This window comes from Gobio gobio (genome assembly GCF_949357685.1).
Source record: "Gobio gobio genome assembly, chromosome: 7".
In the NCBI taxonomy this organism is placed as follows: domain Eukaryota; kingdom Metazoa; phylum Chordata; class Actinopteri; order Cypriniformes; family Gobionidae; genus Gobio; species Gobio gobio.
The window spans coordinates 54,620,991-54,638,882 of record NC_137103.1 but is presented as its reverse complement, the minus strand read 5'-3'; the positions used below and the strand labels follow the sequence as shown (position 1 = coordinate 54,638,882).

Sequence of the window (17,892 nt, the reverse complement as noted above, 5' to 3'; positions counted from 1 at the left end):
TAGATGAATCATCATTAAAGCTAAAATTTTCTCTGTTCCCGTTGTTCTTTGATGAACATTAATGACATCATCAGTGCTACTGTCACTTTAAGAACAGCCGTGGATCTCACGCTGTCCCGCGCATCTCATTTCCTCACAACTCTTTAAGTTCATTAAGACTCTATTTAACTAATTTAAGACTCCTAATATGAGAATACTCAAAATCCTCTGTGTTATTGTTTGTTCAAGAGCAAAAGAGAACTCGATGTGAGCAGGAAACTGACGCGAGTCTATCTATGCGTCGAGTGTGTGTGTGTGTGTCCCTTGATTAGCTGACATGAGACGCATCCACACAGACAGGACACTGACACACACACACACACACACACACACACACACACACACACACACACACACACACACACACAGGACATTGGCATACAGCGCGTTCGCTTGTGTCTTGTCACGCTTGGAAGCATTTACATGAATAGGAGCGTGATGATCATGTAACGCTAAGCAAAAATGGATATAAAAACGGACGCTGCGTTATTTGCGTTAAATATGTTTAATGCGTTAAGCTGAAAAAATTAATCGCCCGCGTTAACGCGTTAATTTGCCCAGCCCTAATTATTATTATTATTTTAAATTATTATTATTGCCCCTGGTTCAGTAATGAACTCTTGTAATAAAGTAGCAGTGGCTGGGACAGATTTTAAGTATCACCTCAAGATGCGATCTAATCCTGTTTACATGAAATAAGCAGCTCGAGCAGGTTTGAGCTTACGGACCTGTTGCTATGACAGCAAGTCCAGGATGAGCTTCGAAGAACCAACCAATCCGAGATCATGTCAAATCGTCAACAATCAAATCCAGCTAACTGAGTTAGCGACGTACGAAGAACAGGCCCCAGGACATCATTTTTTGTCACTATTGTATGAAATGAATACAAAATAAAAAATATGGTAACCTACTCACTCATTCAATCATTGTTTGCGTGTCACTCATAGACTGTAAAAAAATATGGGCCTAGTGTCCGTAACCTCACCCATAGGATTCTGATGAGCAGTTTTGAAGCGTAAAGTAGGATCGAGCTGGCCGTCGCCATCTTGTCATCGCACATGTGACGACTAACAGACAGCAGACAATCGGCAATCCACCTGTCACTCAAAGTGTCCACGCCCTTAATTATGCAGAATTTTAAGACTTTATATAATGCAAACTAATGAGTTATAAAATAATTCACCCCCCTCACAGTCGTCATGAAGGGCAAAATTAGCCGTACAGACCAAAAGCACAGTTTGTCCCAGACTGTAAACATGTGTTCTTCTGCTGTAAAGTTGGGCATTTTAACATGAGCTCAATGAGATTCTGCTCCTTCTGGAGTCTGTCTCTAGTGGCCAGTCCATGAACTGCAGTTTAAGTCACTTCCGTATCGGCTTCAAGAGAAACTGCGGGAGGAGCCGCTTGGTGTCGCTTCAGTAGATTTGTATTAAACCTCTGGATCAATTTCTCACTATGTTGGTTTGTTTGCTCACTTGGGCCTTTCCTTGAGTTATTGTTGTATTTGGCTTTATTATCTTACTTCTATTATGTGTGGTGATTGCACACATGTATATCTCTCTGTAAATCCTTTAAGAGATGCTATATAAATGTAACCTTGCCCACTGAATGAGCTCACAGGCATATCAGATATCAAATGAACCCGCAGTCAAGATGATTTTACTACAAAAGCTTCAGCAGTTTTATTTAGAAAACATAATACACTACAGTACGGAAACGGTTAATAACAAAAGAAGGTACAAGTGGGGTGAAAACATGAATAATACTTCACCCACTGTATGGAAACCCTCGCACAAAACCACAGCATCCATTCAAAACACCACATGTGTGCATAAAAAGAAACATATAAACAAACACCTCAGTAGTCGCCATTCATGACATAAAGACCATACGTATGTCATCACTTCCCAACACACGCCTAGTGGAACAAAAGGGACTCGACATATGCTGAGAACTCATTAACACCATATTAAATAAACACAGTCGAGTACAAGACTCTCAAATCAACAGATAATGTAGTCCTACAATAAACACACACACGTTAGCACATTCTAAAACAGAAACAATACATATAAACGATCGATTCGGCGACTACCTTATCTTAGCCATATAATAGCCATCAGCCCCACTCCTGAACCATCAAAAAGCTGCAACAAACAAGGAACATAACATTACCATAGGAAAATACACAAAACCACAAGAGCAGTTTGTGTTATCCGCTGCTATAATCATCATTATGAACCATTAGCAGCTTCCTGTTCACCTTTTTTGATCTTTTATCTCCCTTTTAAAATAGTTCACCTGGTTGAATCTGTGACAATTATTAATCCTAGCGCCGCCTTTGGAGCTTTAATGCACAAAAATGGGATAATGGATGCGGTTATGCTCATTGTTGTTGTTGTTGTAATGTTAAAACGCTTTTATGGGATCAGATTCCCGCCTAATGTATTGCGGTCACGCATCAAAAAATAATAAGCGTGAATCAAAATTTTTAAAACACATTTGAAAATATAACGCACAAAACTGAAAAATCAATGCAAAGTTGACCAGAATAACGAACAACACGGTCACGGAAATAAAAATAATAAGCGTGAATCAAACATTTAAACAAGTTTAAAATGATTGCTCTCAACTGAATCATGAATTCAAAATTATCTGAATCGCACACAAAATCATGTTTTCTGCTCATATTAATAAAAAATAAAAAAAATGAGCAGAAAACATGATTTCGTGTGCGATTCAGATCATTTTGAATTCATGATTCAGCGCATGTCAGCGTTAACGCCAGGGTTGCCAGGTCTTCAAAACAAAACCCGCCCCATTCCTACTCAAAACTAGCCCAAAACAAGCCGAATCTCGCTCCGGGGGGGAAAATCAGCATTTTTTTGGCAGGATTACCCTGCAAAACATTGCATTCCCGGGGCTAAATATCACATTATTGGGGTCGCTTCAACCCACAGACATGAAAAATAGCCCACGGCAACAGTGTTTAAAGGGTTAGTTCACCCAAAAATGAAAATTCTGTCATTAATTACTCACCCTCATGTCGTTCGACACCCGTAAGACCTCCGTTCATCTTCAGACACAAATGAAGATATTTTAGTGTAAAGCTGATGCTGAGAAAGGCTTCAGATAGGCCTCCATTGGCATTCAGTACATTTACACTCACAAGACCCATAAAAGGCACTTAAAACGTCGTTACAAAGTCCATCTCACCACAGTGACTCTACAATAATTTTACGATGCGCCGACAATAGTTTTTGTGCGCAAAAAAAAAATCAAAATAACACCTTTATCCAACTTGTTCTTGTCTTCCGTGTGTGCCTCCACGACGCATGCGCGAGAATATGACGCAGATCCGGCGTTCGGACACATGACCCAGAAGCGATTTGTTTACAAGCAGAGGAAGACGCGCGTATCTAAGCTGTTGAATTCTACATTGATCGTGCTTTAGGTCTCGGTGTAGTTCTCAAAATCGGGCTTAAGTGTGCATTTCATGGATTCCCGAACGCCGGATCTACGTCACATTCTCGCGCATGCGTTGTGGAGGCACACACGGAAGACAAGAAGAGGTTGAATAAAGTCGTTATTTTGATTTTTTTTGCGCACAAAAACTATTGTCGTCGCTTCGTAAAATTATTGTAGAGTCACTGTGGTGAGATGGACTTTGTAACGACGTTTTAAGTGCCTTTTATGGGTCTTGTGAGTGTAGATGTACTGAATGCCAATGGAGGCCTATCTGAAGCCTTTCTCAGCATCAGCTTTACACTAAAATATCTTCATTTGTGTCTGAAGATGAACGGAGGTCTGACGGGTGTCGAACGACATGAGGGTGAGTAATTAATGACAGAATTTTCATTTTTGGGTGAACTAACCCTTTAAGTAGCCCAACACTGGTTAACGCTTGACGGAGGGCGTGGCTGAAGCTTGGCGCTGATATGACCGTCATAGTAACAACAGCCAATCACATTACTTGCCGCGTCTGCTCTAGGGTTGCATGAACGCAATTGGCTAGCGTCTGCTCTAGGGTATTTGCATAGGGTGATCTGATTGGATGACGCCTGTGTTGGTGCTTGAAAAGTTGAGAAATCTTCTTCTGCCGCTTGCAACGCGAGTGAAGCGACGCGACAGAACCCACAATTCAGTTCGGCAACGCATGACATCACCCATTCAAAGTAAATGAGAAGCGCTAACGGGCGTCGCCCAATTTGAATGCAGCGTTACTGTGCGTTTACACCAGACGCGACTTGCGCGAATAAATTGCGCTATTCGCGCGTAGTTGGACGCTTGAACATTTTGAATTTATTCGCTTCATTCGCGCGTGATATTCACTTCACAACAGACGTGAATTCGCGTCATGGGAGGGGCTTCTGCCAGCCGGCTCGTCTCGTCTCGTTGCGAAATGGCTGACATGGATTGTTTTAAAATACGGCGAATAAGCTGAATTTGCCAGCTTTAGCTAGCTTGGAGTCTCAATAGGGTGAATTCAGGGTGATTGGGACACTTTTTCCAAGTCATCTTAATGGCAAAAAGTGTCCCAATCAGCCTGAATTCACCCTATGTATAGCTCAAATTGAGTAAAGAGCATTTTTTACAACTTACCAGACTGTCCGACTTCGTTGACGAATAATTTTCGTCAACAACCTTTTTTCACTGACGAAAACGAGACGACAACTAAATAAAAACTAGTGTTGGATGACAAAAACTATGACGAAAATCAACTGTCATTTTCGTCAACAAATAAAAACAAGACGAAAATGTTAGCGAGGGACGATTAGGGAAGAGATCCAGTCAGAACTGATGTCCTGTGTAACAGATGCGCACATTTGATCTGAACTGATCTAACCGCTGGAAAACACGGCTCATCCCCAATCCAGCTCCAGAGCGGCTCAATCAATCAATAACACACATTTATGACAGGCGATTGTTTATGAACTAATGCTGAGGAATAATGACAATGTTTACTTTACGATGTTTATAGAGTAATATGTTTTAGACGGTTGTAACAATGCATATTTTATCTCCTCATCTGAACTTGAATGAGCTTCTGCAACTGCAATAGAGGCGCAGACATTTCAAAATAAGAGTCCCGGTATATTTCGAGCTTGTTTATAATTAAAAGTCACGCATTATATATTAATTTTTGGTTACACAATAAACTATATTTAATTTAATTCCCATTTAATTGATAGTCAGGAGGAAAGACCAGTATTTGACACATATTCAATAAAGTATCAGGGTTATAATAGTTCACTAAAACCATTTAAAAAAACTTAATTACTTGAAATTAAATAAATGTTAACTGAAATTAAAATAAATAAATAAACAAACTTATTTGAAGCTTTAGCTTAACCTGATATGGCCTACTGACTAAAACAGAAATACAAAGTTATAAAAACTATATAGATGTTTTTTAAAAAAAGACAAAAAAGTGAATTGAGCTCTTTCGTGTATTCTTAATGTCAAAAACAAAATGATGTCAAAATGTCAGTTCAAGTGACAGTCGGTTATGTAATGCTTAAATGCTTCATGCATTACAATTTAACTAAACTCATTAGATTTTAGGAGACTAAAACTAGACTAAAACTAAAAACAATTCAGGTGACTAAAACTAAATGGCATTTTAGTCAAAAGACTATGACTAAAACTAAATCAAAATTAACTCTGCTCCTCACTCACTTTCTTCCAAGCAAAATCCTTTTTATTCCTGTTTCTATAAAGTATGAAGATGTATCGTACAGCTCTGGGTATCCACATATGATTTTGTCCTCATTGTTGTCACTACTAGAGCAAGCTCCTGATTGGTTAACGCGGCTTAGCATTGACTTACCATGTAAATCACTCGCGAAAAACGCTTCATTCGCGTCTGGTGTGAACGCACCATTACAGTTTCATGTAAATCAGGGCGGGTCTTAGCATCACCATTGGTCCACTAGTTCTAGATTGACAGCTCATTTGCTAGCCAATCAATCGAAGAGGGCCGCTGTTGAGCTACGAGTATAACGCGTTCTCTAATCACTGTATCTGCAAGGACATACATTATATTATGAATATAATCTTAGGAATCTGTTCTTTTGTGTAATAGACGTTTTAGGGGGGTTTCTCACAATTAAAGCAGTCAAATGAACGTGATCACAAATTTTTTATTTCCGTGACTTATTTGTGATTCTGGTTAACTTTGCATTGATTTTTCAGTTTTGTGCTTTATATTTTCACATGTGTTTTTAAAATTTTGATTCATGCGTATTATTTTTTGATGCGTGCCCGCAATACAGGCGGTAATCTGATCCCATCCGCTATCTCTATACCAGTTTAACCCTTGCACGGTCTTCGTTTGGGAATTACACTCCGGGTCTTTAGGGTCTCCACAGACCCCAGGCAACAAAATGTAATTTTGTAACAAAACAATAGTTTTTTTTAGAACAAATGTAATTTTACTCTGTTTATTAATGTTTTTACTCAACATCTGTACAGTTTTTGGAGTATTTATAATAATTTTTAAATTTATATAAATAAATTAAAACGATATATTTTTTAAATGGATTTTCACACAAAATCAGTTTTTTATGTAAAATTTACTTTATAAAAGACCCAAATTTCTAACGTTCATTCGTGGGGATAACATGGATAATTTGACATGGTTTTAGGGCTGCAACGACGCGTGCGTGAAATGCGTCGACGCGTCGGCGGCACAATATTTACGTTCTAGAATGGAACAGAAGATCTAGAATAATGGCAGCTTCTGCTCCCGGGCATAGTGAAAATGACCATTTATCATATAAAGCCAGACCGCGACATTCAAAAGTGTGGGAGTACTTTAAACAGAAGCCGAATAAAACTGTGCTTTGTTCGCTCTGTAACGCCGGTTTCACACTGCACGCGGTGGCAGAGCAGAAGCTGTGCGCGTGGAGAGCGGGAGCTTTCACACTGCCAGTCAGTGTTGCCAAGTCCGCTTTTTTCCCCGCGGAATTGGGCTACTTCTACACTGTTGCCGCGGGCTGCGTCTCATGTCCGCGGGTTGAATCAAAAAAACACACATATTTAACCCCCCGAACGCGATGTTTACCAGAGAACCTCCCCGAAACGCGATTGGGCTTGTTTTGGGCTAGTTTTGAGTAACGAATGGGTGGGTTTTGTTGTGTAAACCTGGCAACCCTGCTGCCAGTGTTCTCTCGCGCAGCTGAACCGTGGCGCGTGTATTGCAACAGACGGTCACATTTTCCGGGGTTCTTCTCCGACCCCAGTACGTCTCGTGCTTTTATTTATTATGGGCTGCATATATCTGCTGTAAATGCGACCTGGTTCCGCTCTGTCCCAAACACATATGCATAATAACTTGTTGTATATAGGTAGTTTACATGATTAAAGTAACATTAAAGTTAAGATATGCCTCTAGCTTTAATCATTTAAATGTGTCTTTGAAGTTTGGGCAAAAACTTCTGGCAGCTTTAGTCGTTGTTTATGCACATGTATCTTCAAAATAGACGACTAGTTATACATTAAAACTATGCTGAAAGCTCCTGTATGTGAACCTTTTGCAGATAAATACAAGTGCATTTTCGTTTACTATTGACACAAATCAATAAGTAAATCATACTCAACTACTATAGTAAACAACTTTTCCTAATTAGGCCTACTCTGTATACATTTTATGATGAATAGTATCATTATATATTATGTTTAAAATGCTTCTTGTGTTCATATATTTCATTATAAAATGGCATACTATGTACACTACCCTTCCTGAAATACAATTATTATTGTCATCATTCATTGATTTCATGTTAAAATAATATACAAATTCACTACCCTCTTTGAAATACAATAATCAGTAAAAAAGAATCATAAGATTAATCTGGAAAAATAATCGTTAGATTAGTCGACTAATCGAAAAAATAATCGTTAGATTAGTCGACAGAAAAAATAATCGTTAGTTGCAGCTCTACATGGTTTAGTGTAAGATTTTTGCTCATCTTTTGGAAAATACAGTTTTAAAATAAAAACCAGTAAATGGCTGCAGAGCTCCACTATTTGCTATTTGACTGACTGGAAGACATCAGACAAGTATTTTTCAGTTGGATTCATATCTAAATGTTATGAAATCACAATTATAACAATTAAAATTAATTAATTTAGTCAAAGTTAAGCATTTTTTTTGTCCTGAAAAAAATATTTTTTTCAATGATGTTACATTACGATTACAATCAAACCTGAACAAGAGGAAAGTTGGAGTGTTTAGAGTTTATCCTTTATCTAAAACATCTGATTTTCTTATAATTCTACAAATGTAATCTACACTTCAGTTATTCACTGCAACAGAACAAAAATGAACAGAAATGAACAGTTATATTACATATTGAGTAAAAAATACACAACATGAACATCAAAATGCAATGAACTGAACAGCAATAACAAATGTATTCCTGTGTGTGTGTGTGTGTGTGTGTGTGTGTGTGTGTGTGTGTGTGTGTGTGTGTGTGTGTGTGTGTGTGTGTGTGTGTGTGTGTGTGTGTGTGTGTGTGTCATTTCTGTTTGCGTGTTCTGTGTTGTTTCTGTTTTTGGGGATGAATTTTGTCCATTTTCTAAGCGACCTTGAAGACCCTGAGTGTGACTTCTTTTGTCACACAAACATAAAAACATATCAATCCAATTCATTTTTTTATTTGTAGTTCTAGAGAGTGTTGACCAGCCTCATGCCATTTGGACAAAGGGAAAAAAATATTTAATTTGAGAAAACGTCCTTTGGGCTCAGAAAAGACCCCGAATGCAGAGATGACTAGACACGTCTCATGAAAGTTTAACACAATGAATCTGCTATAAAAACAAAATATTTGGTGACAATAGTGTATTATTATTATTATAATTGTTGCAACATTTGTAAATATCAGATGATATTTCATCTAAAAAGATCTCTTCCTGTATGTGTTGCATTGATGCCGATCTTCAGCTGAATGTATTTGACATTATGATGCCTTCACAAACATAACAATCACATTTGCAGGGCAGTTTTATTAGATTCATTATAATTCATCTTTTGTGTATTAGTTTCTCTGCTCTGTATTGAAAATGAATGCACACAATAATGTCAGATCAGATGCAGGGAACCATAAAACTACATTTTAAAAACCGCTCTGAGAAATGTCACTGTAGTTCAGTGTCTGTGTGCAGGGATGTGATATAATGATGTAGTTCATTACTGGGTTATGGCTGAGCAATCATTACTGTAAAAATCTGAAGCATAGTCATGTTTATGGTTTGATATATCAATATAAAAGCGACACAGTAAAGACATTTATAATGTTCTAAAATATTTATATTTCAAATAAATGCTGTTCTTTTGAACTTTATTAATCGAAGAATCCAGAAAAAATCACATTTCCCACCAAAATATGAAGCAGCACAACTGATTTCAACATTAATAATAATGTTTTTTTAATATTTTGGAATATAATTACAGTATTTTTGTAAGCTGTAGCATTTGTGCATTCATACTAAATGTATTTAGACTTCTGTTTTTCATACAAATACCATATAAATCATATAGTTGCATTTTACCATGGTATTGAGGTGCTATATGCGTGGTTTTAACTGTGGTTATCGTGATCTAAATGTATGATACTATGGAAGACCAATGGTTAATTTTAATAAATTATTTAAAATGGTTAATTTTAAATAATGTTGCCAGAATCATAATCATACACTGCTTATTCGTTGGCCAGAGGAGAAATGGCACCCCGACTGTGCCTGGTTTCTCCCAAAGTTTATTATTCTCCATTCTGTCACCTGATTGGTTCCTTGTCACCGTCGCCTCTGTCGCCTTTGGCTTGCTCAGTCGGGGACACTTAATATTCAACTATATCACTGATCAGTTCATTTCAATTATCATAAAGTCATAATTAAGAGATACAATTTTGAAAATATGATTTTAAAAGTCCTCATTATTAGATAAAAAGTAAAAAATATGATTTTAAAAGTCATAATAGTGAGATAAAAAGTTGAAAATACGACATGCTAAGTCATAATTATAAGATCAAATGTTGAAAATATGATTTTAAAAGTCCTCATTAGATAAAAAGTCGAAAATACGACATGCTAAGTCATAATTATGAGATAAAATGTTGAAAATATGATTTTAAATGTCCTCATCATTAGATAAAAAGTCAAAAATATGATTTTAAAAGTCATAATAGTGAGATAAAAAGTTGAAAATACGACATGCTAAGTCATAATTATAAGATCAAATGTTGAAAATATGATTTTAAAAGTCCTCATTAGATAAAAAGTCGAAAATACGACATGCTAAGTCATAATTATGAGATAAAATGTTGAAAATAGGATTTTAAATGTCCTCATCATTAGATAAAAAGTCAAAAATATGATTTTAAAAGTCATAATAGTGAGATTAAAAGTCAAAAATACGACATGCTAAGTCATAATTATAAGATCAAATGTTGAAAATATGATTTTAAAAGTCCTCATTATTAGATAAAAAGTCAAAATATGACATGCTAAGTCATAATTACGAGATAAAATGTTGAAAATATGATTTTAAATGTCCTCATTATTAGATAAAAAGTAAAAAATATGATTTTAAAAGTCATATTAGTGAGATTAAAAGTAAAAAATACGACATGCTAAGTCATAATTATAAGATCAAATGTTGAAAATATGATTTTAAAAGTCCTCATTATTAGATAAAAAGTCAAAATATGACATGCTAAGTCATAATTACGAGATAAAATGTTGAAAATATGATTTTAAATGTCCTCATTATTAGATAAAAAGTAAAAAATATGATTTTAAAAGTCATATTAGTGAGATTAAAAGTAAAAAATACGACATGCTAAGTCATAATTATAAGATCAAATGTTGAAAATATGATTTTAAAAGTCCTCATTATTAGATAAAAAGTAAAAATATAACATAAGTTATAATTACGAGAAAATTTTTTGAAAATATGATTTCAAATGTCCTCATTATTAGATAAAAAGTAAAAAATATGATTTTAAAAGTCAAAACAGTGAGATAAAAAGTCAAAAATACGAAAAAATAAGTCATAACTAAAAGATAAAATGTAAATATGATTTTAAAAGTTCTCATTATTAGATAAAAGTCAAAAATATGATATGCGAAGTCATTGTGAGGTGAACAGTTGAAATGATGACTTTAAAAATTAAAATCTTGGATTTAAAGTCAAAATTATGACTTAAAAATCTAAATTATGATTAAACGTCGTAATTATGAGATAAAAAGATGAAATTAGATTTTAAAAAGTCTAAATTATGACCAAAACACACACTAAGACATTTAAGAGATGAAATATGCTTTTTTTTTAAATGCGCTTAAAAATTTTGCGATTCACACTTATAATAATATTTACATTGTTTTCATTTTGTGCAATATATTTTTTTCAAATGCATTTTTACATTTTGAAATCAGTTTTTATAACAGAAATGAATCAATCAGAAACTTACTTTAGCTTTTCATCTGAAACAAAACTCATTTCCTCTCATCAGTGTAAAGCGGCTCTGAAGTATCTGTGTGTGAAGAGCGCTAGAGAAATAAAGCTGACTTGACTAAAACTCAAAACAGTCAGAATATTAAAATTTTACCATGTAAAAATGATGTTGTTACAATTTTTACAAATGTTACTGTTTTTGTTAATGAACATACATTTACATCTGCATCCTATCTCAAGCTACTACTACTGTCAACTCACTGTCAAACGTGTTTTTCTAAGACACAAAACATTTTATTATTAAAAAAATATTAATATTGCACCACGCACTGCAAACTGTGCTGAAGATATGCGTCATCAAAGTCAGGAAACACAAACCTCTTTCATGACTAGAAACGGCTGATAAAACATACATTTTTCTATTAAGATATTTATTTTGTTGAGAATAAATGTTGAAAAATGACTGGAAGTGTGTAAAAGATTCAAGATGTTCTGACAATAAAGAGTAGTTTAAAACCAATTAATGGTCTGGTTTCGACAACTTTCACTCAGGAGCAAAAGTCAAAGATTTGACATTTATTGAGACAATTATTGATATCGACTGATATGAAAAATGTCATTGTGATAATTTTTTTGGGCCTATCGCCCAGCCCTAGCTTCAAAGGTCAAGTACACACACTTATGTGTCAAAATGCCCGACTGTTTGCTTGTCTTCAAAAAGTTTGGGAGGTTTTTTTTAGTTAGGCATTATTTCTTGTGATATTGAAATTGGTGAGTTAGCCCTAGGTGCAATAGAGCAAGGGGTCCAAAGACCAAATGCGGCCCCCGGGGATGAATTTCAAAAGGCCCACAGCTTGTCTATTAAATTATATTATTTGTGGCCCGCCACGGATAATTTACAAATCGTTTCACGATGTCAACACAAGGTGGCAGTGCTAGACTTTAGGCCAGGGAAACAGCGCCCAAAGCGGTGTTCGAGGTCTCCGGTACGAGCTGCGAATCTCTCTGTGATTTGATTTAGTTTAAATCCACTTAAACAGCGCTGACTTAACAACAACACTAACGTGCAAATCAGCTGAGCCGATTCAGTTCAAATACTTTTCAAACAACAATTCACCAACATTTATCATGGGTTTACTGTGGTAACACTACCTGTAACCGGGGTCATTTGTCAGAAATGTAGGTTAATATCTCATTTTATTTCATTTGTAATGTAGACATGTATTAAATGAGTAATAAAGGCCAAATTGCAGACTATTTTTGTCATAAACTTGCAGTTTTGTGCGTTTGTATTTATGTTTATAGACTAAATAGTAAATACCTTAAAGCCATTCTTGATATAGAAATATTTTTTGGTGTTGTTTCTAGTATAACTATATCTAAAAATTGTTAAATATCAAAATGCATTTTTAGTAGATAAGTTAAATGACATTAGATATTTCTTCTAGTTTTTGGTTAAAACAAGCAAATATATCTGCCAATGGGGTAAGAAAAATAATGTTTCTGTTTGGAATCTTGTTTCTCTCCCAAACAGAAACAAGATTATTTTTCTAATTCATTGGCAAATAATTTAGTTTGTTTCAAGCAAAAACTCCATTCATTTTGATTTCCCCCCCCCAGGAATCAAGAACAAATATTTTCCTTAGTAAAAGCATCTTGATTTAAGAATTTTTAGATATTTGGACTGGAAAAAAGACAGAAATACCAAGTAAGAAAAGTATTTTTTGTAGTTTGGTTTTACCTGTGGTGATCTAAATAGAGCACTTATTAACAGTGTTGGGGAAAGTTACTTTAAAAAAGTAATGCATTTACAATATTGCGTTACTCCCTTAAAAAGTAACTAATTGAGTTACTTAGTTACTTTTTAAGAAAAGTAATGCGTTACGTTACTTTTGCGTTACTTTTGCATTACTTTTTCTCACCTGGGCTGGGCTTACTTTTTTGTTTTGTTTTTTAATAGCAAAAAAGTTATTTTTTGTGCAAATGTAAAGACCTCTTCATACCAAAATTGAAATAATAGGCCTCAGGCTGAGGTAAAAATTTGCTGCCATTCTGGATAATGGAAGAATAGGACGCAGGAGAAAAACGTTTTACCAATAAAAATAAAAAAAATCTAGTATTTTTTGATCATGGCTTTACTGAATCATCAAAGGTCAGCAGCACGACATTGGTCAATAAAGGTAGATTAAATGCATAAAAATATTTGTTTTATTTAACATTTAATTATTGGAGGTTTGCATAGTATTCTGATTTAGCATTTGACTGATTTTATTCATTTTGAGGAGAACAGAATCTTTATTGTGCAAGTGAGATGAATAAATGCTCACATTTAGTCTAGAACTACAATAACCCTCATGTTCACACACACACACACACACACACACACACACACACACACACACACACACACACACACACACACACACACACACACACACACACACACACACACACACACACACACACACACACACACACACCTCTCCACTTATTCTTCTCAACATGAGGGCTGGAGAGCTGTCAGTCAAATTAATGTGAAAAAGTAACTTGCGTTACTTTTTTGAAAAAGTAACTCAGAAATTTTGTTGTAAATTTGAAAAGTAATGCATTACTTTACTAGTTACTTGAAAAAGTAATATTATTACGTAACTCAAGTTACTTGTAATGCGTTTTCCCCCAACACTGCTTATTAAATTTAAATAAGAATAGAGTTCTGACACGGTAATAATATTTAAATTTCACCCATTAAAACGTTTTGGTTGATGAAAGTTTTACAGATATTGTTAAATATCTATACATTTCCTGTGTCCTATCTCAAGCTACTCTACTGTCAGCTCAAGCTTTTGTCAAATCGGTCATGTTTCCAAGAAACAAAACATGTCATATTTATATATATATATATATATATATAATAGAAAAGAGACCGGCCCCCGGGTATGTCCACAACATCGAATCTGACCTCCTTTAAAAAAAAGTTTGGACCCCCCTGCAATAGAGGTTTCCAATGTCCATTTTAAAATCCTCCTGACATTGTCCAGACCTTTCAGTTATATAGAGAAATATTTTGCACAATGTCATTGCTGACATTTGCTTATGTGTTCTTGCAGTTTATTGCATTTATGGATTTTGCGTGGTCACACATGTCTTCTGCTGCATTAGTAAAGGCTATTGATTGTCGTGTTTCATGGTTTTCATGCAGGTGACTCAAGCGTATGCACCTGAGGGCTGCCGCTCATTCGAGACACCAATGATGATTGGCTGAATCTGTTCGTCCCTTTGACCGTCCTAAATGTGCCCTCAGCGAGGTCAAAGCAAGCAGCCATCACACGTGTTGTCTCGCTAAAAATAGCGGCGCGCGCTCTCTCTCTCTCTTTATACACGTGTACAGACGCTCACACCCAAGGTTCGATGAGTATTTTATTTTCGTATTATTGCATTTGCCAAATCATTCCTCAGAGCTGCAGTTTCAGCACATCACAGTGACTTTTTGAAATAACTCTGAACTAGATTCAATCACAGATGGTGATTCTGCGGACAGAGAGCGAGAGTTATAACCTTCAAGTCTTTTCATGTATATGAGGACACGGGTTGGTTGATAGTTGCAGTTAGGGATGCACGATATTGGATTTTTGCCGATATCCGATATGCCGATATTTTTCAACTCATTCTGGCCGATGCCGATTTCGATACCGATATATGTTTATTTTTTCCATTTGTTTGGAAACCACCATTTTGAGCAAAAAAAAAGATTTCAGATTTCTGAGGTCTCTTTACTAAAAGGACACTTGTTAAAAATAAATTAATGTTAATAAAGTTCTTTTTTAAAATAACACTATATTAAAAGCGCTGAAAATAACAATAATAAAGCAATTTTTCACCCCAGACAGATGCAGTTGTAACCTAAATATTTTAATTTTGGATTTAATGTTTGTTCACATGAAGTGGCATGGCATCAGTTGATGCTGTATTTAGCTTCAGATAAAAACATTCACAGTTATTTTAGAGCTCCTTGGATTATTTTTCATCATCCATTTCATAAAATTTTATTACAGATTAATAAACTGTATGTAAAAGTATTTAATTTACAAGTGTCATGCTTGTGCTTTGACATCATTACTGCTTTATTTATTCAGAAAAAGAAGTAACTTCTATTTATTTGTGTATTCTACTTTTCATTTTATTACTGTAACTACAGCACCTCCACCAGATAGGCCATATACAACATTCTCCCGGTCGGGCACTAGGACCTGGAGGAGCTTCAGCTGCTGTAGAGGCTGCTGCGTGCGCTATAGAGTGGGGAGACGTGATTGTGCTTGTTTTAGGCAAGTTTTGTTGTGAAAACCTGGCAATCCTGCGTTGATTCACAAATTCAAGGCAGCATTTAAAAACTGTCAATATAAATCACCATACATGCAATGCATTTGCTTGTTTTCACTTGAATGAGCACACGGCTGACGTGATCTAATCGCTATAGAACTCCTTGCACACGTTATTGCAGTTATTGCAGGCGCATATCAACACGTTATCATATCGGCAAGGCATATCGGTATAATTTTTTCATATCGGCCGATTTTTATATTTTAAGCGTTTATCGGCCGATTCCGATGTCGTGCCGATAATATCGTGCATCCCTAGTTGCAGTATTTAAATGATTTATGATCTGAAAGGAGAGTGATTATCTGTGACTGAATACATAATGTACAGGTATGACTCTCTTTTAACCTGTTAAAGGCACAGTGTGTAAGTTTGGCCACTAGAGGTCGCTTATTCAAAACAATAACAAAGGCGTAGCTCGAGGCGTAGTATCATCTTCCCCTCCACAGCCTATGGAAACATCAGACAGGACTCGGATATCGATATGGTGGCCGATATATTGTATGAAGTAGGGCGAGGTCGAGAGCTGTGGGAGCAGAACGAGGCCGTTTAGTCTCACTGATGTCCAGGTCCAAAAGATTGTTAATCTGAACTAGGCCTGTCGTGATTGGTCGATACAATCGACTGCGTCGAAGCTGTTAATTAGTCGACGTCAATATTTTCAGTCGACTGGGTAAGTTGGGAACGATATGAAATTGTATTAGTACTGGTACTTTAAAAATGACAGCACTCTAATAAGAGCAGTATTTCTTAATCTGCGTCGATGTGTGACAGCAGGAGTGAGGACGTGTGTGTGAGCTCAGCTTCCACCGTTCAATAAACAATGAAGCAGAACAGTCAAATATATACACATTACACACACTCAGACTCTGACCTGAAGCGCGCGCAGCCGCACACACACCTTTCACTCAGACAGATCGCGACGCCAGTTTCGCGGATTATTGGGTTTGAATGGTCAAAAATCTGTAAAAATGCTCGTCCAGGCAAATATTCGGGTAAACGCAGTCAGATATGTCTTTAGTGAACGTATACAGAGTTGAATGAGAAATCGGGTGTTACAATGAGTTTGGTCCGTGCAGCTCTTAAAGGGCCGGACCTCATATTCTGTGTGAAGTAGGGCAGGAACATGCCGGCCGAGGGAGTTTTTAGGGTTTTTTAACCCTGAAACAATGATAAAACAATGAATAGTTAGTTCTGTCATATTATTCAATTACGTTTACAGTTTTTTGCCATGGTATGGATTCAGTATCGGTATTGAGGTATTTTAGTCTGGTATCGTATCGAAGTCATAATTTTGGTATCGTGACAACACTATTCTATATAAAAAGTATTTGCTGATATTCTCTTTTTTTTGTTATGTTGGTTTACAAATTTGTACCTTTTTACATTTTTACTCTTTTAGTTACATTTTGTCAAGGGCTTGTTTACATTTATACTTTTTTATAGTACACTACTGAAGGCCAACGTTGCAAGTTAAATTAAATGTTTTTAAGTAAACTTGTTGAAAATTATTGTGATAAATTAGTCGATAGATTAATGGACAAATTAGTCGATAGATTAATGGACAAATTAGTCGATAGATTAATCGATATAAAAAGTTAGTAGCAGCCCTAATCTGAACTGTGTTATATCACCTCATTTGTGTTTTATTACATTCACTGCTGAAGTCCATCTGGAGAGTTGACGAGATCTCTAACTGCATTTGAGCCTGAACGAGCCATTAGCTTTCATCAGTGAGCGGAAATGTGAAGGTAAAGGTTTGAAGTTGGCAGAACACAGCAGGGAGAGAAGATGAATGTCGTCTCCACAGCTGCTTCTCAGGAGCACTAAAGTGTTGGAGCAGAAGGCCTTGATCCATCTGACAGAAACCATGGCTCAAATTCAACTAGTTTAAACATCATAGAGCCTGACAAACTGCCTCTTTGGGTGTGTTTTTGAGCTTATCTGGACAGTTATCCGCACTCACTTATAGGAATATTCCAGGGGTTTTTCAAACTAACGTCTAAGTACCTCTCATACGA

At 35.8% G+C, this 17,892-nt stretch overlaps 1 protein-coding gene across 1 annotated transcript in view; it reads left to right on the top strand.

The window, feature by feature from the left end:
• dpp10 (dipeptidyl peptidase like 10) overlaps positions 1-17,892 on the top strand; it is an 86,071-nt gene that overhangs the window by 7,958 nt on the left and 60,221 nt on the right. The gene's annotated exons all lie outside the window — the stretch shown is intronic.